The 22,473-nt window shown below is 31.0% G+C and overlaps 2 long non-coding RNA genes and 1 pseudogene across 2 annotated transcripts in view; 2 read left to right on the forward strand and 1 right to left on the reverse strand.

The window, feature by feature from the left end:
* The window catches only part of LOC18096659 (mediator of RNA polymerase II transcription subunit 15a-like), a 99,777-nt pseudogene that overhangs the window by 27,364 nt on the left and 49,940 nt on the right, over positions 1-22,473 (forward strand).
* LOC127905037 (uncharacterized) overlaps positions 1-22,473 on the forward strand; it is a 98,928-nt gene that overhangs the window by 26,515 nt on the left and 49,940 nt on the right. The window lies entirely within an intron of this gene.
* On the reverse strand, positions 3,005-4,978 carry LOC127905038 (uncharacterized). The gene is made up of 2 exons (XR_008058657.1): positions 4,521-4,978; positions 3,005-4,425 (listed from the first exon to the last, which is right to left on the reverse strand). It is a non-coding gene; the product is annotated as an uncharacterized LOC127905038 (long non-coding RNA).

The raw sequence follows: 22,473 nt of genomic DNA on the forward strand, positions 1-22,473 counted from the left end.
TGGGTAAAAGCTATATATATTAGAAATATTATTTAAAAATAAATTATTTTTTATTTTTAAAAATAAAATTCTTCTATACAAAAGATTTTTATAAGTATAATTTAATTTATTCAGTTTTTTAAATAAAGTTAATCTATCGCAAGAGTACACGAAATAAGTATTTTTCCGTCATGCATTTTTTTTCCTCAAGACCATTTCCTTCATGCATTTATGAGTTGCTGAGACCATTACCATCATGCATTTATGAGTTGCTGAGACCATTTCCATCTGCACATTAGTCTCTGAGACCGTTGCCATCATGCATTTTTCCTCGAGGAGAGGCCGTGAGACTTCCTCTTCCAACCATCATGCATTTTTTCCACGAGATGGGTTCGTGGAAAAACTTTGGTTTAATTAGGAATGCTGTTATTGATTGGAAACTTTTTAATTAAAATAAATTTGATTATTTGATTGGAAGAAATCCTTAAATGTTATTAACACAAGAAATTTTTATTTTCTTAAGAAAAAAATATTGTAACCATATTGTAAAATATTTTTAAAAAATTAAATTGTTTTAAATAGATAACTTTTGAATCATCAATAAGTGAAACACAGGAAGAGTGAAGAAAGTGAAGAATAATCAAAGTGGTGCGGGTCCACATCAATTTTTGTCCATGTTTTTGGTATTAATCCCTTCATCCATTTACAGCCGGAGAAAAGAACATCACCTACTGCTTTTCTTGTCCCTTCTTGCTTGGAAGATAAGGTATGTGAACTTTCTAGTGCCACTCATTTTAGTACATGGACTTAGTTATTTAATCAGAGCTTCATCGCAAGTTATTTTTGTTTAATTAAAAAATTATATATGGATTTCTTTAATATATTTTTTATTTAAAAAAGTTTAAGTGAAAATTAAAAAATTTATATACAAATATAGTCAAATAAATCGAGAATTATGTGTGTTAATAAATGAAAAAAAACCATATACGATGACTCAAAATAAAAACTAAAAAAATTAAGAGACAAGTGTAGATCAAAATATTTAATTTCACAAGACATGACATTTACGCAATTGTATTTTCTAAAAATTTAAATTAAAATAATTTTTTAATTCGATCAAACGATAATAAAAACAGATACACATTATAAATTGATTGAATAAAATAAAAGGAAAAAAATAATATGCAAGGCTGCACATATTAAAAATATTATTTGAAAATAAATTTCTTTTTATTTTCAAAAAATAAAATTCAGCTATAAAAAAGATTTTATATATTAAATTAAAAATAAATAAACTTCAAAATAATATGCAAGGATGTACATAACCCCTTTAAAAGGAAAAGTGATAGATAGAGAACAAAAGTGGAATATTTTTTGTTAACTAAATAAACTTTATAACTATTATTCTATTAATATTAAATTCAAAATATATATTAAAAATAAATATTAAAACTTATTATATTAATTTGTGAATTTATCAATTGAGATGTGAAATATATTTCTAAAATGCTACAAGAAATTTCTATATACTACAACTAGCTTAAGAAAGTCATCTTCATCGAAACCATAGAGTACAGAAAAAAAAAATGAATTGCATAAAATTAAGTAATTAACCGAAACTTATATTCCTTCTTGAAACGTTGACCCCAAGTCAAGTTTATTTATTTATTTATTTTTGGAAAAAACATGAATAAAAGGTTAATGCTAGGCACATGACGATGACAGATAAAGAAGACATGCTACTTTCTTTATGGAAATTACGTGTGGAAAATTTAGATCTTGAAAAAAATTGAAAATAAAATATTATTAGTCGTGTTATTTGCATTCTGGCAACAAAACTAATATAGAGACTTGATTGATAAAAATTCATAATTAAGAGCAAGTATTTAAATTAAAATAAATAAATCAATCAATACAAGTTTTTAATTAGAAAAAACAAGATACAAATACCCTGTGTAAGTGTCACTAACTCTTTGTATTTTCTAACTATTAAAGAATTGAATATATAATACTGCATAGAAAAAAATAAAGCTCAAGGCCTGTTTAGAAAACTAAGTACGTAGGCATACACCCAATCCAAGCACCGTCAAATCATTTTTTATACAAAGGGATGGGTCCCTTAGCTGTCCATGACATATAAAAAAATTGAAATTAAAAGATGATAAAATTAAAAAAATAATAATTATAATCTTATAAATTATTTTAAATGAAATAAATATTAAAAAAATAATTATAAGAATTAAATCTGATGAATTAAAAAATTTTAATTAAAAAAATAAGAGAAAACTAAATGATAACTAAAATTAATATAAAAATCAAATTAAATCAAATTATAAGATATAAAATTAAAAAAAAATCAAACCAAAATAAAACTAAATTTTTTCTAAAAGATATTCAGATTAGAAGCATTATAAAAAGCTATGAACTTCTGTTTAATTGGGAATGCTGTTATTGTAACCATATAAGTAATTTATTTATTTATTTTAATGAAATATAAAATAGTTTTAAATCTTGTGGTATATTTCTTGTCTTTAAGAGCTATGAACTTATATGATCAAATAATGTTTTGTTTTGCTTTTATAAAAAAAATGTAGTCTAGTCTTATGGTATTAGTTATATCTCTCAATTCAACTTTTAGATTAGACTAAAATTTTACGAGGAATCTCCTAACATATATTTATATTGCAAGTTAAAATTTTAGAACAATTAGACTTTAGAAAGACTTTGTGAGATTGCCGATGACATTTTCATAATTTTATTTAAATTAATAATTTTGTTTTGTAAGGTCATTTTTTGTGTTTTTTTTTAGATTGATTTTTTTTTTCAATTTCATAATTCAACAATAGGTTTATTAAAAATTGTGATTTATAATTTGTTTTTATTTGAGATTATTATGGTCTCATGATCTGGGTCACGGATTTAAAAGATTAACCTAGATTAACCTGGGTCGATCCAATATGTTGTTGTCTCAATATTTTTAACAAACATAATTTTAATTGACATTTAAAAATAAACTAACTTGAAATTATACAATTTAAATTTTAATTATAAGTAAAAATAAAGAGTTAAATTAATATGACCCAATCGATTTGATGAGTCCAAAGTATATATAGAACAATCCAAAATGACACGTCAAAATACTCAAAAACCAAAATATATTGTTACAATTAAAAAAATAAAACATCAATAATGGAATTGGCAACCTTGCTTGATAGAAGCCTAAAATCCTCGCTACCATTTGCAAGAGATAGTTATACTAGTAGCAATTTAGTAATGGTTGGTCAGAATTTAACATCCTCCTCGATAAGGAGATCCTTATCTTATCGGGTAAAACTTAATTGTTCTAACGTCAACAAAAGAATTTAATATCCGGAATACATCTTACGTATAAGGTCGTAACCCCAGATACTAAAAGAAAAAAAATAATTTTTTTGGAATTTTTGAAATATTAGCCTAGTTCTCGTAACTTTAATAAACTGGTTATTAAAACCAAAATGCATGTTAATATATATTTTTGAATTTTTGTTGTATGAAAATATGATATGATTTTTTTTCTTTGAGATACTTGGCCATATGCATGAAAATAAAAACATGTTTTTTTTTTCAATGTTTTGACGAAAATTGGGTATTTTAATTCTAGATTTGTACCTTTACGGTATAAAAATACAAACCAATACTAAGAAAAATTTAGTAGAAAAATACACGGGAAAATCACATATTTTTTAAAATGTTTTTTTTGAAGAAAATGTTTTTCTTGACTGGGCCGGACCCGACCCAACCATTTTGGGCTTGGCCAGCGCTGTCCGGCCCAGAAAACTAAAACAAACAGTAGAGAGACTCTCCACTGTTCACATGCAACGTGAACAGTGGAGCAGCCTGGAGAAGAAGAAGAAGAGGAGGAGGAAGAGGAAGAAGTAGACCCGCGGCCTAGCGGTGCTGCCGGTGGCGGTGGACGGTGTTGCGGTTGTGTACCGTGGCGCTAACTGGTTGGTGGTTCTTCTTTCTTTCGCTGCGTTTCCCTTCTACTTTTTTTTCTCTTCTACTCTGTTCTTCCTCTTGTTCCCTGTTTTATTCTTTCTCTCCCTCTCTAGTCCTCTCAAACATCCCCTAGAGCTGCTGCCTGAAGATGAAGTTGAGGGTGATCAGTGCTTTGATTGAGCAACGTTTCTTTCTTTCCTTCTGCTACTGTTTTCATTTCTGATTCTCCTTTTCGTTCAATTCTTTTTTGCACTCTTCTTCTTCTTCGTCTCTGGTTTTTGAGATGACAAAGACAATGGCAACGTTGGTTTTTATTGAAAGAAGGACAACAAACTCCTACTCCAACACGGATTGCAAATCCTCCTGCAATTCAGATTGTAGAATCAGACCTTAACACAGCTTCCAGAGTTTTAGTTTAACTCCAACACAAGTTGCAGAGCTTCTCTCCTACTGCAATGTTACGTTGTCCTGCATACAATTGTTAGGATAATAGTTAATAGAGATAGACTTTGATTTGATCATAAACATAGCTTCCTCTACTGTAACAGAAAGTGTATATATACCCCTGCTGCTGTAATAGAAGATTATGAATAAATATTCTTCTTTCCTTTTATTTCTTTAGTTTTGGTCTCAACGATTTCCTCTGCTTACATTCTTTCCTTCTGCTCATTTTTGTCTCCCTCTCGTGCTACTCCCCACTTTCTCTCTTGTCCTTCTCGCTCTCCCTCCCTGTCTCCTTTTTTTTTCTATCCATCTCTCCTCTAGCTTTTTATAGCCAGAGGATGCATGTTTTTCAGGATTTATTGCAGGAAGGTTGTAACGGACGGAGTGCATCATGGTGGAGAGGGATACAGCCGTGAGACGTGCTCCCCTGATTGAAGCAGCTCCACCGCTAACGTCTTCACCGCCTTTTACTGTAGAAACCGTTGTTAATGAAGAAGGTAATGAACAGTTGTCAAGGAAACAATATCGTTTTAAAATTTCAAAATGAATATTTCTAATTTGGTCATTGAAGTTTTTGCAATTTTGTAATCAAGCCCCCGAATAAATTGTAATTGGATCCCTAGATTTTAGCCCCATTTACAAGACAATCTTTGGTTCTGGATTCATGTGATTTGACCCTCAATTGATCAATAAACTTCTAATTTCTTCAATTTAGCCCTTGACTTGGTCAATTGCAGCCTCTCTATTGACGTGCCTTTTCCGGTTTGGTCCTTGGTTTTGTATTTTTTCAATCAAATCCCTAATTGCCCATAAAACTTTAATAATTATGCAATTAAGCCCCTGATTTGACCAAATCAACTCTTCAAAATTATAATTGGACCCTAGAACTTTAATTTCTTCCAATAAAAGCCTAAATTGACATAAAACTCAATTTTTCTTTCAATCAAACCCTCAATAAAATTTAATTGAATCCATAAACATCTGATTTTGGATATATTTTTAAAAAATTAAATTTTCTTTGTCAACAGGGCTCTCATTAGTCAACGATATACTGTCAAATTTCAATCTTTGCATTGTTTAACCTCCTCAACTAATTTTTGGCCATTTTGGGCAGTCCGACAGCTTTTCTCACTATGACATATATTATTTATTTATTTTATTTTATTTATTTATTATTATTATTATTATTATTATTATTTAATTAATTAATTTTTGTATTTTCTTCTTTTTTGTGTGGGGTCCAAAAAATGGGTAACAACACTTAAGTTCAAATCTATTAATCAAAATATAATTTTATTGAATTTTTTTATACTTTTATTAGAGAAATCAAAGTAAATAAATTTATGGACAAACATTAGTTTATCAAGTACTTAAATAGAAAAATAAAATCAATTAGAGTACTTGAATTAAAAAAATATATAAATTATAAGCATTTTATATATCTTTATTGTTCATAAATTAAAAATAAAATAAAATCAATTCAGACGAATCTAAAAAGAGTTAACTCTGACATCATCATTTTGATAGTAACACTAATGAAGATATTTTATTGTTTAAATTCCGTGAATACAAGTATTCAAATTGAAAAAAAAACATTGATACAAGCTTTTAAATAAAAAAAATTATAAAATACATATAATTTGTACTTCTCATTGTCTCTTTTGCATTGCTAACACTTAACAAATTGAATATATAATTCTCGTGTCAATAACGTTAGAATAAATTTAGCTACATGACATAATAATACATTTTATTTTTTTTATTTTAAAAATATTTTAAAAACATTAAATTGTTTTAAATAGATAACTTTTGAATCATCAAGTAGTGAAACACAGGAAAAGCGAAGAAAGTGAAGAATAATCAAAGTGGTGCGTGTCCACATCAATTTTTATCCATGTTTTTGGTATTAATCTCTTCATCTATTTACAGCCGGAGAAAAGAACATCACCTACTACTTTTCTTGTCTCTTCTTGCTTGGAAGATAAGGTATGTGAACCTTTGAGTGTCACTTATTTTAGTACATAGACTTAGTTATTTGACCACAGCTTAACATATCTTATTTAAAAAAAAAATTTAAAAATTGCTTTAATTAAAAAAATTTATATAAATATTTCTTCAATAAATTTTTTATTTAAAATTTTTTTAAGTGAAAATAAAAAAACTTATACACAAATATAGTTAAATAAATCAAGAATTATGTGTGTTAATAAGTGAAAAAAACCATAAATGATGACTCAAAATAAAAACTGGAAAAATCAATTGATAAATGTAGATCAAAATATTTAATTTCACAAGACGTGATATTAATGCAATTGTGTTTTCTAAATTTTTTAATTAAAATAATTTTTTAATTCGATCAAACAATAATAAAAATAGACACACATATTATAAATTGATTGAATTAAATAAATAATAATAATAATATGCTAGGCTTCATATATTGGAAATATTATTTGAAAATAATTTTTTTTATTTTCAAAAATAAAGTTTATCTATTAAAAAAATTTATATATAAAATTCAAAATAAATAAACTTTAAAATAATTTGCAAGGCTGCACATAACCCCTTTAAAAGGAAAGTGATATAACAAAAGTGGAACAATTTTTATTAACTAAATAAATTAACTTTATAACTATTAATATTAAATTCGAAATATATATTAAAACCTATTAAATTAATTTTTGAATTTATTATTCAGATGTGAATTATATTTCTAAAATGTTATAAGAAATTTCTATATACAACAACTAGCTTAAGAAAGTGATGTTCATCAAAACCATAGAGTACAGAAAAAAATGAATTGCATAAAATTAAGTAATTAACCGAAACTTATATTAGTTCTTAAAACGTTGACCCCAAGTCAAGTTTATTTATTATTTTTTTTTTGAAAAAAACATGAATCTTCTAATAATAAAACTAATAAAGATATTTTATTGTTTAAATTTCATGAATAAAAATATTCAAATTGAAAAAAAAGACATTTATACAAGCTTTTAAATAAAAAAAATTATAAAATAAATATAATTTGTACTTGTCATTATCTCTTTTGCATTGCTAACACTTAACAAATTGAATATATAATTCCCGTGTGAATAATGTCAAAATAAATTTAGTTGCATGACATAATAATATTTGTTTATTTGTTTATTTTAATAATATTTTTTAAAAATAATTTTTTTAAATAGATAACTTTTGAATCATCAAGTAGTGAAACATAGGAAAAGCAAAGAAAGTGAAGAATAATCAAAATGGTCCACATTAATTTTTGTCCATGTTTTTGGTATTAATCTCTTCATCTATTTGCAGCCAGAGAAAAGAACATCATCTACTGCTTTTCTTGTCTCTTCTTGCTTGGAAGATAAGGTATGTGAACCTTTGAGTACCATTCATTTTAGTACATAGACTTAGATATTTGATCACAACTTCATCGCAAGTTAATTTTCACAAGACATGATATTTACGTAATTGTATTTTTTAAAAAATCAAATAAAATAATTTTTTTATTCGATCAAACGATAATAAAAACAGATATAAATTATAAATTGATTGAATAAAATAAAAGGAGAAAAAATAATATGTAAGGCTGCACATATTAGAAATATTATTTGAAAATAATTTTTTTTTTATTTTTAAAAATAAAATTCATTTATACAAAATATTTTTATATATTAAAATTCAAAATAAATAAACTTTAAAATAATATGCAAAGCTGTACATAACCCCTTTAAAAAAAAAGGTGATAGAGAGAGAACAAAAGTGGAACATTTTTTATTAACTAAATAAACTTTATAACTATTAATATTAAATTCAAAATATATATTAAAACTTATTATATTAAAAAAAATGAATTGCATAAAATTAAATAATTAACCAAAACTTATATTCCTTCTTAAAACGTTGACCCCAATTCAAGTTTATTTATTTATTTATATTTTGGAAAAAAACATGAATAAAAGATTAATGCTAGGCATATGAGGATGATGGATATAGAAGACTTGCTACTTTCTTTATAGAAATTACATGTGAAAAATTTAGGCCTTGAAAAAAATTGAAAATAAAATACTATTAATCGTGTTATTTGCATTCTGGCAACAAAACTAATATAAAGACTTGATTGATAAAAATTCATAAGAGTAAGTATTCAAATTACAAAAAATAAATAATTCAATACAAGTTTTTAATTAGAAAAAACAAGATACAAATACTTTGTGTAAGTGTCACTAAGTCTTTGTATTTTCTAACTATTAAACAATTGAATATATAATATACGTGTGAGAAACATCAAAATAAATCCAATTGCATAATACACTAAGATTTTTAAAGCTAATTCTTTTAAATAAAATAAATATTGACAAAAAAATAAAAATAAAATCTAATAGATAAAAAATTTTAATAAAAAAAACTAAATGATGATCAAAATTAATATAAAAATCAAATCAAATCAAATTATAAGATATAAAATTAAAATGGAAAGGATTATTGAATATATATTATTGAATATCTAATGGAAAGGATTCATGAAACTCCGTCTAATATATATATATTTATATAAGAGAGAAATTGTCAATAATAGCAATCATTTCATTTTCTTATCTCTTGTATCATTCATATCTTCCACAAATCTTAAGTAATTGACTTTTATGGTGTGTGGCATTTTGATTTTTAAACACAACCAATTTACCTTATCTAAAAGAATGCTAAAAGTGACATTCTCTTGGGTGACCACCACAAGCCCATCTAAAACACACAAGCCATATAAAAATCACACAACAGCCAAATTACCTTATCTTGACCGTATTGATTGGGAGAGTCAACTACTATTGTCGTAGTGCTTTTATGCACCATCTGTGTGCGTGATTCCACATGAGATCTTTTTAACTTTATAATTGTACTTCTCTCGTCATAATTTAAAATAATTTAGGAGTCTATTTGCATGGTGTCATCTCACTATCATATATATATAATTAAATATATAAATTATCAATAATAATAAACACTGAATAATTAAAGATACTTCACTAACAACTGGGGGGTGAATAGACTAACTCACTAACAATTTAGGAGTTTTTCATAAGCTTCAATTGAATTGATAGAGGGTTGAAACAAAAAAGAGATGAAGAGAGAGGAGGGAATGGAAAGAAGGGAAAAGAGAACTCGTGCGATCTATTGAATAAGACTCAGTATATACACTACCAGAAATTCGCTAAATACCAACGGATTTACCGACGGAATATTTCTATCGGTATTTTGAGGTCGAAATTACCGACGGCCACTTTCCGTCCGTAATTCAGTCGGTAAAAACCGACGAAAACTTTTCCGTCCGTAATTCAGTCGGTAAAAACCGACGAAAACTTTTCCGTCCGTAATTCAGTCGGTAAATACCGACGGAAAATTTCCGTCGGTATTTACCGACTGAATTACGGACGGAAAAGTTTCCGAATTTAAAAAAAAGACGGGTCGCTGACGTGGAGGTTTTGGTGGGTTATTTTTTTCCGACGGATTCAAAACGACTGCCCGTACAGTGATGTGACCGGTTCGCCGTTTAAATTGCCGACGAACTCACCGAGGGATTTGAAATGGCAGATCCGTACGGTGACGTGTCTATGTTTCCGTCAGAATCACCGACGTAATAACCGACAGAGTGTCCATCGGTAAAACCGTCGGAAAAAGTTAATATATGACAGCTCTGCCGACCCTCTCATCCCCTATTTCTCCTTCTTCTTCCTCATCCCAACTCTCCCCATCTGCAAACAACCAGCCCCCCCTCCCCCCCCAAAAAAAAAAAATCATCCTCATATCAGCACAACAAGTTATATTTCTTGAAGTTTTGTGGTCACAGCATCCGTGTTCTGATTTACCGACGGATTTTATCAATTTTTGTAAGTAATTATATCTTTTTAAATTTTAACATTTAATTAAATGTTAATTTTATTGTTTTTTTAGTATATGTATTTTGTTAGTAGATGTACATGTTTTATTGTTATTTCTCAAACAAACTTGTAGTATATGAATGTATAATTTTGTACCTGTTATGGTTTGTTTTAGATTTTGTAAGATTGTATTTATTTGTAAATTGTTATTTCTTTATGGAATTACCGAATTACATGTGCTATTTTGAAATAATTAATAGCTTGCTTAATGGGCCCGTTTAAAGTTTTATCAATGGTATTGCGGAGTGGTAATTTCTGTAAATTTATATATTTTAATTCGTATGGACGTTGATAAATGATAATGAATATTTAATATTTATGAGAAGTTGTGATTGGTTTGTTGGATAATCTCGAGGTAAAGTAATATTTTTACAAGTTTATTTACCTAACTTAGTTAATTAATACATGATGTCATCATAATTTTATAGAGGTTCGATATAAGTCATGGATGATCGTTCATGGATGTATCGAGATTCACCCCAAGGATTGCGGAGGATGGATTATTGTAATGGGGTTCAGGGTTTTATTAATTTCGTAACATCTATTCCCAGAAATTTTACTGGAGGCGGTATTAGGTGTCCATGCAGGAAGTGTGAAAATAAAAAGTATCTGCATCCAGATGTTGTAATGATGCATCTTCTACACAAAGGGTTTATGGAGAATTACCAGTGTTGGTATGCACATGGAGAAGTATTTGTTAGCGAGAGTGAGAGGAGAATGGAAGAAACGATGGTTGGGTCTACTTCTAGTGCTAGCAACGTGCATGAAACGACAAATGACAACACTAATCCTTACAGAAATATGGTTATGGATGCAATGAGAATGAATCAAGGTAATGGCAGTCAATGTCCAATCGTAGAAGAAGAACCTAATGTAGATGCAGCTAGGTTTTTTGATTTGTTGAAAGATTCTGACGAACCATTATGGGATGGCTGCACGAACCACAGTAAATTATCGGCCGTAGCACAGGTGTTCACCATCAAGTCAGATCACAGGTTGAGTGAGGCCGGGTATGACAAGATTATTGAATGGGCAAGAAGCATTTTACCTGAAGGGAACAGGCTGAAAGAGAACTTCTATGCTGCGAAGTCCATGATGAAACCCCTCGGTTTAGGATACCAGAAAATTGACATGTGCCCTAACTTCTGCATGTTATACTACCTTGAAAATGCTGAGATGACCGAGTGCATGACATGCGGGCATTCCCGTTACAAACCTAGAACTGGCAGGGGAAAGACTCTAGTGGCATATAAAAAACTTAGATACTTCCCGATCACACCTAGACTGCAGAGGTTATTCATGTCACCAAGGACTGCTGAGCACATGACATGGCACCAAGCACATCATGCGGTTGATGGAGTGATGGTTCATCCTTCTGACGGCGAAGAGTGGAAACGCTTTAACAGTGTTCATCCTCACTTTTCAGCTGAATCAAGGAATGTGCGTCTTGGGTTGTGTACAGACGGATTCAACCCATTTGGGTCATTTGCTGCTCCTTATTCTTGTTGGCCGGTCATACTCACAGTTTATAACTTGCCACCGGGAATGTGTATGAGGCCGGAGTTCATGTTTTTATCTACTGTCATACCCGGTCCAAGAAGCCCGGGGCGGAATATAGATGTTTGTCTTCGACCGTTGATTGATGAGTTGGCGCAGTTGTGGTCCTCCGGAGCTCTGACTTATGATATATCGAGGAAACAAAATTTCCTTATAAGGGCGGCATTGATGTGGACTATCAATGATTTTCCAGCTTATGGAATGCTTTCTGGTTGGAGCACGCATGGGAAACTCGCATGTCCATATTGCATGGAAAACAACAAGGCATTCACGCTAGCAAATGGAGGTAAAGCTTCTTTTTTTGACTGTCACCGTCGCTTCTTGCCACTTCATCACAGGTACAGAAAGAACAGAAAAGATTTCTTTGTTGGCAGAGTTGAAAAAGATGTTGCATCCCCGCGTCTTTCTGGTGAAGAATTGCATGATGTTGTCTCAGAGTACGGTGACATTGTGTTTGGCCTTCAATCAGGTAAGCAAAAGTTTCCTGGTTTTGGTTTGACCCATAATTGGGTAAAGCGAAGTATCTTTTTTGAGCTTCCTTATTGGAAGACCAATCTGCTCCGCCATAACCTTGACGTCATTCACATCGAAAAGAACATGTTTGAGAATATTTTCAACACCGTCATGGATGTGAAGGGGAAGACAAAGGACAACATCAAGGCTAGATTGGATATAGCTTTATACTGTAACCGTAAAAATATGGAGTTGGTTTATGATGAGTCACGGGTCGCAAAACCATGTCAACAAGTTTATTACACATACACCCCTTCATTTAGAAAGGATCGATCAAGAGTGGATTGGTTGTCCGTTTTAAAAACGAAACCCTGGGGTCGTGTCGAGGTTGTTCAGGATGAGAACGAAGACACAAGTGTGCGAGATGAAGTCTTTCAAGTTAGTGAGGTGGTTGAACCATATCGAGTTGCCCCTTCGATTGACTTGGAAGAAAATTCAAATTTTCGTGTTTTCGATGATAGTCTTTTTGATGTTGACGGAGATGAGTTAAATTTTGTTTTGAGCTCTAGCGGACAACCAAATATCGATGAAGAAGATGATATTCATATTGAAGATTGCGATGAAGGTGATGACAATTCAATTGATGACGAAGAAGAAGAAAATTCTAACTAACTACCAAAATGAAGCCCTATGTAAAACCCTTTTTTTCATGTAATTTAGATTATGAATGATATATATATTTTGAAACACAAAATATTTATTACTTGAAATAATTAGTTGAAATGCCACAATGATGAGATAATTACTTGAAATAATTATTGATAATGGATGATATATTTTGTGACATGAAATAATTACTTGAAATGCCACCACATCACCGACGGCCACACCGACGGACTTATTCCGTCGGCATTTCACAGAGAGTTCGAAAATAATTACTTGGCATGCCACCCAATCACCAACGGCCACACCGACGGACTTAGTCCGTCCGTCGGCATTTCACAGAGAGTTCGAAAATAATTACTTGACATGCCACCCAATCACCGACGGCCACACCGACGGACTTATGTCCATCGGCATTTCACAGAGAGTTCGAAAATAATTACTTAAAATGCCCCAATCACCGACGGCCACACCGACGGACTTACGTCCATCGGCATTTCACAGAGAGTTCGAAAATAATTACTTGAAATGCCACCCGATCACCGACGGCCACACCGACGAATTTAAATCCGTCGGTAAGTTGTCGGCGGTTCAATTTTACCGACAACATTACCGACGGACCGCGCGAATTTCAAAGGGTTGCGCATTAAATGCGCCTCTGACCGCGTAATCTTGCCGACGGAATTACCGACGGACCACGAAAAATATGGAGGGTCATTAAAAATTTTGGTGCGAAATTCAAAATTTACCGACGGATTTTTAACACATCACCGACGGAATAAATTAAAATAATAATTAATTTTATATCCGTCGGTGAATCCGTCGGTAAAACTGCCTTATAAGTTCAAGTAACCGCCCGTTCAGTTCATTTTTTCTTCTCCTTCGTTTCTCTCATTCGGTGAATCCTCTCCATTCTTCAAAGCTTTCACCTCCAATCTCTAGCAAGTTTTCTTCATCATCTTCATCAGTTTAAAAGGTTAGTGTTTCCTCTATTTCATTTTACTTTAATAGTTTTTTTTTTGCTATTTTTTTGGTTATTTTTTTTGTTTTGGTGTATTTTTTGTAATGTAGATAAAGTCTATATTGTTTTTTGCATAATTCATTGCTAAAGTATATAGTTTTTTTTTTGAATTTATTGAATATTTTTTATTGTTGTATTGGCATAATTATTATTAGTTAATTTGTTGAATTTTTATTGTTAATGTTGAATTTACCATAGAATTAGTAATTGAATATGTTGGAATAATTATTAATTTTACTTTATTATTGCATGATTTGTGTTTAATTTTTTCCATTTATTTTGATTGTTATTCTAGAGTTTTTTTTTTTTAATTTATTGTTTTGTTGTATTGGCATAATTATTGAATAATTACTTGAATTGTAATTGTTAATGTTGAATTTACCGTAGAATTAGTAATTGAATATGTTGGAATAATTATTAGTTTTACTTTATTATTGCATGCTTTGTGTTTAATTTTTTCCATTTATTTTGATTGTTATTCTAGAGTTTTTTATTTATTTATTGTTTTGTTGCATTGGCATAATTATTGAATAATTACTTGAATTGTAATTCTTAATGTTGAATTTACCTTAGGATTAGTAATTGAATATGTTGGAATAATTAGTATAGATTGGGTAAATTGGTTGTGACTATTGTTAATATGTGCAGGTTTGTGGATTTGGGTAGTATCCGGTATAGGGGAGGTGCTGTCAAATTTTTTTTTTACATTTGAATTTAATTATATAATTATTTGTATCAAATTGTGTAGATGCGTAGAACGAAAACCAGAGCTGGTCGCTCAGGTGCGGTCGCAGCTAGTTCGTCTAGCAGCGAGGATGATATTTCCTTAGGTGCCTCTCAAGAAGAGGCACCTACACCACCTGCGCTGTCAACCGATGTTGCCGCTTCCAGCGGTACTTCACAGCGCAGAGGCGGCGTGCCTTCGCAGCGGAATCAATTTACCCGCAAGTACGAGGCACAGTGGAAGGACGACCTTTCAATGTAAGTTTGTTAAGGTTTTAGTTTTTTTTTTAAAAAAAAATACAACATAATTTATCAAGTAATCACTATTGAATTCATTTCATTTATTTTCAGGTTCACAAACATTGAAGCCGCCCAAGTAATATCATCGGCGTTTAAATCGTCGATGGAGATTCCATTGTTTCAATGGAGTCAGATATCCAAGCATCCTGAATGGATGCCTCAAATCAATGCATGGTTTAACAGGTTTGAGGTTGGTATTAATTTATAATTTTCAGCTTATTAATATAATTGTAAATAAATTATTATTTTTATTTAAACTTGTTTATTTATACAAAGCACAAATTCTGCTAGGACATTGAGCATAACACTGTTGTGAGGAGGGTGTGGGAAAATCACGCGGCAACTAGGTAAGATCGAAAACAATACAGGATTTTTTTTAGACAAAAATTTATGTTTCGAAATGTAATTTTTGGTTGCGTGAAGCAGGTTGCGTGATTTTTGGTATGAAGCACAGAAAAAGGCAAAAAAAACCGCGAGGGATAGGGGTTTCCAAGGCTGGAACGATGTTGCGGTTTGGAGGGATTTCAAACCGATATACATCCCGGAAGATATATGGCCGCACTATCTTGAGCACGTGACGTCTGAGCGGTTCACACGACGCTCACAGTCCGGTGCTGGCAACCGGAATCGGCCAATTCATGGAGGGGTGACAACTCACACTGGCGGCTCTGTTCCGTTTGCTGCACATGCGAAACGGATGGTAAGATTAATTTAAATGAAATATATCATTAAATTCAGTTGTTGTTAATATATCTTTTTTCATTATAGGCTGCGTCTCTTGGACATGAGCCGAGCCCGATGGAGCTGTTTGTGGAGACGCACGTGCGGAGTCAAGACCGCCAGAAGGGGGCGCAACAGTTCGTTGATAACCGTGCTCAGCATTTCGTGGTATGTTTGTTCAACCATTTTATTTTGTAAGTTATTATGTTTATTGTATTGAATATGATGATTACTTTTTTATTTTATTTTCAGGAGACCTATAATAATCGGTTGAGGGAGAGATACGGGGACGATACTTTGACCCATCGGAATTCGATCCGGATTTGTGGATGGAGGTTGGCTCGTCAGGTGGACCCGATAAAAATCGGGTTTACGGGCTCTCCATCACTACGGCCGACAACTTGCGGTCGACCCGTAGTGTTTCAACCGTTGGGAGCTCCTAATCAATATCGAGCTCCCAATCTAAGGAGTTCGTGGCTTTGCAGCAACTCACCGAGAAATACGATAACCTACACGCGGAGTACGCACAACTCAAAGCGTCTCATGCACAACAAAGAGCGGAACAAAGAGCTGAGTCTGAGCAATTCAAAGCGTCTCAAGCACAACAAAAAGCGGAGTATGAAGCAGCTCAGGAACAGCAAAAAGCGGCTCAGGAACAACAAAAAGCGGCTTATGACCAGCTTTACGAAATGATTATGAAATTGTCAAATAGCGGAACATGTGCGCCTAATCCTTTTTGGTCGTATAACCACCAGCCTCCGCCAGGATCTCCTCCTCCTCCTCAAGCTCCATCATCTTTATATTAATTTGTAATCAACATTATTTACCTTTAAAACTTCATTTATTATTTTTCTTGAAACATATTCAGTTTGTAATGAATATTATTTAACTTTGTTTTTTTTTTTATGTTTAATATAAATTTTATTTGCATAATTGGTTTGTATTACAATTAATTTATATAGTTTTATATTATATATCCTAAATAATTTTTTAAAAACAAATTAAGAAAAAAACTATTACCAAGGATTTTACCGACGGATGAATTCGGTCGGTATTTTAAACACTCACCGACAGACTTACCGACGGACTTAATCCGTCGGCATTTAACAGTAGCTTCCACAATCACCGACGAATTTACAAACGGACATATTCTGTCGGTATTTCATACACTCACCGACAGATTTACTGATGGATAGTTTCCGTCGGTCAATCACAATATCCCGACGGAATAAAAATCCGTCGGTATATTTCAAGCGGGAATCTTTTTTTTTTGGCGCGCAAATTCTGTCTATAAAACCATCGGCAAATGGTTTTTTTGTTTTTCCGACCCATATAGCGACGGAATGGGGAATCACCGACGAAGGGAAAGCCGACGGACGTAATCCGTCGGTGATGACGTCGGTAAAAAAATCACCGACGAACTTCTAATCACACACTGACGGAATTTTTCCGTCGGTAAAACTGTGAAATCTTGTAGTGATATATATATAATAAAAAAAACTCAAGTTAGCCCATCAAGTCTTCAACTTGGATTATAAGATCGGGATAAAAAAACTCAATATTAAAAAATAAAATTAAAGAAAAAAACTATTAAAAACATATATGGTTTAACAATATTAATCAATTATTAAAATCTTTCATTTTATATATATTAAAAATAAATATTAATAACTATTATATCAATTTGTGAATGTTTCAATTTGGATGCGAATAAATGTTTTATATATGACATTTTTCTTAAGAGACCAAAGTTATTAAACATGTTTAGATTTAATTACTAGATGAGAGTGAGAGTTGAGGTCATAAATTGACCTAATTAATATTCAGATCAAGATTTAGGTCATAGATGGGACAAATTAGCTTATTGACTAGTGTTAATAAAAAATTGTATCATTTTATGATTTTTGTTATTGAAAAAATCAAAATTGTGTTGTTAAAAAAAGTAAAACTAGGTTTTAACTGAGTTGACTAGGTTGTGGGTTGATTTATCTGGTCAACTAGGTTCGATTGAGTCAACTCTCACTTGGTTTTTTCTAAACCTAAATAGGGTTAGGTTCCAGATTAAAATGTTAGGCTTGAATTAAATTTAATAACACTGATTAAAACCACAATGTAGGAAAAAAAATTGAATTGTATAAAAGTAATTAACCGAAAACTTGAATTCCTTCTTATAAAGTTGAACCCATGTCGGTTTTTTTTAAGGAAAAGTATGAATCAAAGGTTAACGCTAGGCAGCTCACTTTGCATCACAATGACGGATATGGAAGGCTTGCTACTTTCTTTATGGAAATAACGTGTGGAAAATCATGCATTAATTTTGATGGTGATGGCAAAATCAAACAATATCGTTGATAAAATGAACCACAAATGATATTATTTTTAAAATACTTCTTGTCATTGTCATGACAACAAGTCTTCTTTTTTTTCTTTCTAAAGTACTTGTCAGTCTATTTTTATGTAACCCAATCAACAAGTAAGATGGATAGGAATTTGCAGTGTAAAATGGGTCTGTGAGACTATGTATCGCCATCTGCATTTTTCCACGATCTAGGCCAGTGGGATGGTACATGAGACCATTGCTATCAAGCGTTTTTTCTACGAGATGGGTCCATGAGACCATTGCCCTGTAAGCTTGGGAATGGATAATTAATATGCTTTAATTTCTATTTAGTTTGCAAAAAAAAAATTAAATGCTTATGCATAAAAAATAAATCTCAAGTGTTAAAATGCAACAACCGATTAATTAATGGACAATGGACCTTAGATTAATACATGACGCAACTTTCAATGGAATTATATTTGTGGAGGTATTTACTCGGATGGGAATTATATTTCTATTTTTTTATTTAAAAAAAATTCTATACTACAACGAGCTTAAGAAAGTCATGTTTAGGGGCGGAGCTATAATTATTTGTTAATGGGATCAAAATTAATATAATAAGATATAATATTTATTTTAATTTATTGTACATGAGTTGTAAAACAAAACCTGCATAATTTAGTTTTATTCAAATAACTTACTACAAACATATAATAACCTTTGTGAAGCATATTGGGACTGTGATGCGAACCTCGTGATCACGTGGTCACGCAACTCACAATCAAGATTGAGATCTGATCCCGAAAAGCCGAAATAGGTCTGATAGGAGTGTGACACAATGGAAACCTGCCCCAAGGCACCAACACTATTGGATTGAGTAGAATGACGCCACGAAGCCAGTTAATCTTCGATAAGTCAGATTCAGTTTGTTCAAGAACTGAAGAATGCAAGAATCACTCTCACACGTTAAAACTGAAAAATTCAGAAGTAATTATCATCAAAGCTGCCGAAATTTTGGCTTACATGAGTTTAAATAGTTCTTGAAAAGTTAACCCTAATGGACCCCTTATGTGGACTTAAATGAGGTCCACTCAAAACTGACCCAAAACCCTAAACTGAAAAGCCCATAACTTAATCCAAACAAGCCTTGGATCCTAACTGAAAACAAAGTATTAATTAAGCCCAAACAAGCCTTGGGTTGTAGCTAACAAAATAAAACAAAGCCCATAATATTAAATCCATGTTCTGTCATGAGAAGAAGAGAATGAAGTAAAATATTATAGAACTGATTCAAGGCTTATTTATAGCCTTCCATGCAGCCCCTTAATCCTAGAAATAAAAGGAAAAGGTAGTCACCCATGTTGTTTCCAAGTTGTAGAAGGATTCTTTTGTTTCCTTTGCTGTCCTCACCTCATGGCCCAAATAAGGTTGTGTTGGACTCCTCTTGCACATGGATAAGATATACTAGGGTCTCCTCTTGATACTCTAATGGACCTTTCAATTCTGACTTGGTTGAAACATTCAAAACCAATGTATTCAATGCCTCTTTCAATCTCTTTGTCTTGGACCGAGTCATTGGACCATTTGGAACATGTAATGGGTCCTTGCTGATGTTTCTGGGCTGGTCCACATCAGACTGCTCAACCATAACTTCAACATTACACATTGGAGTTGGTTCCCTAGGCTGTGAGTTATCAATATTTTTTCTTTTTCAAAAAAAAATCAATTCTTCTTATTTTGTTCATGGTTCAACCTAAAATCAAAACATATATCGTAAGAAAAAATTAATAATTTTGGTGGCTCTGCTAAAAATAAAACATAAAAAAAATCAAAGCATAATCAAAACAAAACCAATAAAATATATCTAATTAATTAGAAAAAAAATCACTATAATAAGAATTCAAAAAACAATTGGTAGAACTAGCAGATCTGAGAAAAAAAAGGACAAAAAATGGTAGAAATATAAAAAAATCTCATCAAATTATTAACAAACATCTCAAAACAAAACAAATATAGATTTTAAATTTAAGTTACCTTGTTTTGTTTGATGAAAGATAAATTAATTGGTGGCTTTGCTTCAATCTTTTTGTAGAAAAATTTTGCTCGTGATTTGTATTTTTATTTCTTTGTTTGATCGACTGCAGGATTTATATTAGGATAAATTGATGGTTTTGTTTTTTATTTCACCAAGTAATGCCTTACTATTTTTTTTCTTCCATCTAGGTCAAGAGTAAATTAAAAGGAAATCAAAAGTAAAGTCAATAATAACCCAAAGTAATGCCTTAATTATTTGATGTCACAAAGTAATGCTTTAATAACCCAATAATAAAAAAAACAAATGTCTTGAGGGGGCCTCGGGCCCCTGCTTGCCCCCCTACTTCCGCCCCTGATCATGTTCATCCAAAAAAAAGAAAAAATTCTATTTACTTGGATGCATTTTTTCTACGAGATGGGTCCATGAGAACATTTCCATCTGCATATTGGTCCTTGAGACCGTTGCCATCAGGGGCGGAGACAGGGGAGGCTAGCAGGGGCCCCCGGCCCCAGGAAATTTTTTTTTTTTCAGCCCCTCCCTTAAAAATATTTATATTTTTAGTTTAAATAATAAAACAATTAACATTTTGGCCCCTTTAATTTGATTTTCTGGTTCCGCCCCTGGTTGCCATCATGCATTTTTCCTCCAGGAGAGGCCATGAGACGTCCTCTTCCAACCATCTTGCATTTTTTCCACGAGATGGGTTTGTGGAGAAACTTTGGTTTAATTGGGATCAATGCTGTTATTGATTGGAAACTTTTTAATTAAAATAAATTTGATTATTTGATTGGAAAAAATCTTTAAATGTTATTAAAACATGACATCAATTTATTTTCTTAAGAAAAAAATATTGTAATCATATTGTAAAATATTTTAAAAAAATTAAATTGTTTTAAATAGATAACTTTTGAATCATCAAGTAGTGAAACACAGTAAGAGTGAAGAAAGTGAAGAATAATCAAAGTAGTGCTGGTCGACATCAATTTTGTCCATGTTTTTGGTATTAATCCCTTCATCCATTTACAGCCGGAGAAAAGAACATCACCTACTGCTTTTCTTGTCTCTTCTTGCTTGGAAGATAAGGTATGTGAACTTTCGAGTGCCACTCATTTTAGTACATGGACTTAGTTATTTGATCAGACCTTCATCGCAAGTTAAATTTGTTTAATTAAAAAAATTATATGTAGATTTCTTTAATATATTTTTTATTTTAAAAAAATTAAGTTAAAATTAAAAAAATTATATACAAATATAGTCAAATAAATCGAGAATTATGTGTGTTAATAAATGAAAAAAAACCATAAACGATGACTCAAAATAAAAAATAAAAAAATCAAGAGATAGGTGTAAATCAAAATATTTAATTTTACAAAACATGACATTTACGTAATTATATTTTCTAAAAATTCAAATTAAAATAATTTTTTTATTCGATCGAACAATAATAAAAACAAGACACACATTATAAATTGATTGAATAAAATAAAAGAAGAAAAAATAATATGCAATGTTGCTCATATAAGAAATATTATTTGAAAATAATTTTTTTTTATTTTTAAAAATAAAATTCATCTATACTAAAAAAATTTATATATTAAATTTGAAACAAATAAACTTCAAAATAATATCCAAGGCTCTACATAAACCCTTTAAAAGGAAAAGTAATAGAGAGAGAACAAAAGTGGAACATTTTGGGAAAAAACTAAGTAATTAACCGAAACTTATATTCCTTCTTGAAACTAAGTAATGCATCAAGTTTATTTATTTATTTTTTTGGAAAAAACATGAATAAAAGGTTAATGCTAGGCACATGACGATGATGGATATAGAAGACTTGCTACTTTCTTTATGGAAAGTAAGGAAATTACTTGTGTAAAATTTAGGCCTTGAAAAACATTGAAAATAAAATACTATTAATCGTGTTATTTGCATTCTGACAACAAAAATCATAATTAAGAGCAAGTATTCAAATTAAAAAAAAAATAAATCAATACAAGTTTTTAATTAGAAAAAACAAGATACAAAATGCTGTGTAAGTGTCACTAACTCTTTGTATTTTCTAACTATTAAAGAATTGAATATATAATTAATACACGTGTGAGAAACATCAAAATAAATCCAATTGTCTAATATACTAAGATTTTAAAAACTAATTCTTTTAAAAACTAACACTGCATAGAAAAATATAAAGCTCAAGGCCTGTTTAGAAAACTAAATACGTAGGCATCAATTAATTTAAAGATACCATGCAAGATAAAAAAAAAAAAAAAAAACATTTAAAGGGAAACGGACCCACCATCAATTATTGTTATTCGTTTAATTATAAATAGAATGAAGCTCGCTGCACTTT

This window comes from Populus trichocarpa, chromosome 3 (assembly GCF_000002775.5).
Source record: "Populus trichocarpa isolate Nisqually-1 chromosome 3, P.trichocarpa_v4.1, whole genome shotgun sequence".
Taxonomy (NCBI): domain Eukaryota; kingdom Viridiplantae; phylum Streptophyta; class Magnoliopsida; order Malpighiales; family Salicaceae; genus Populus; species Populus trichocarpa.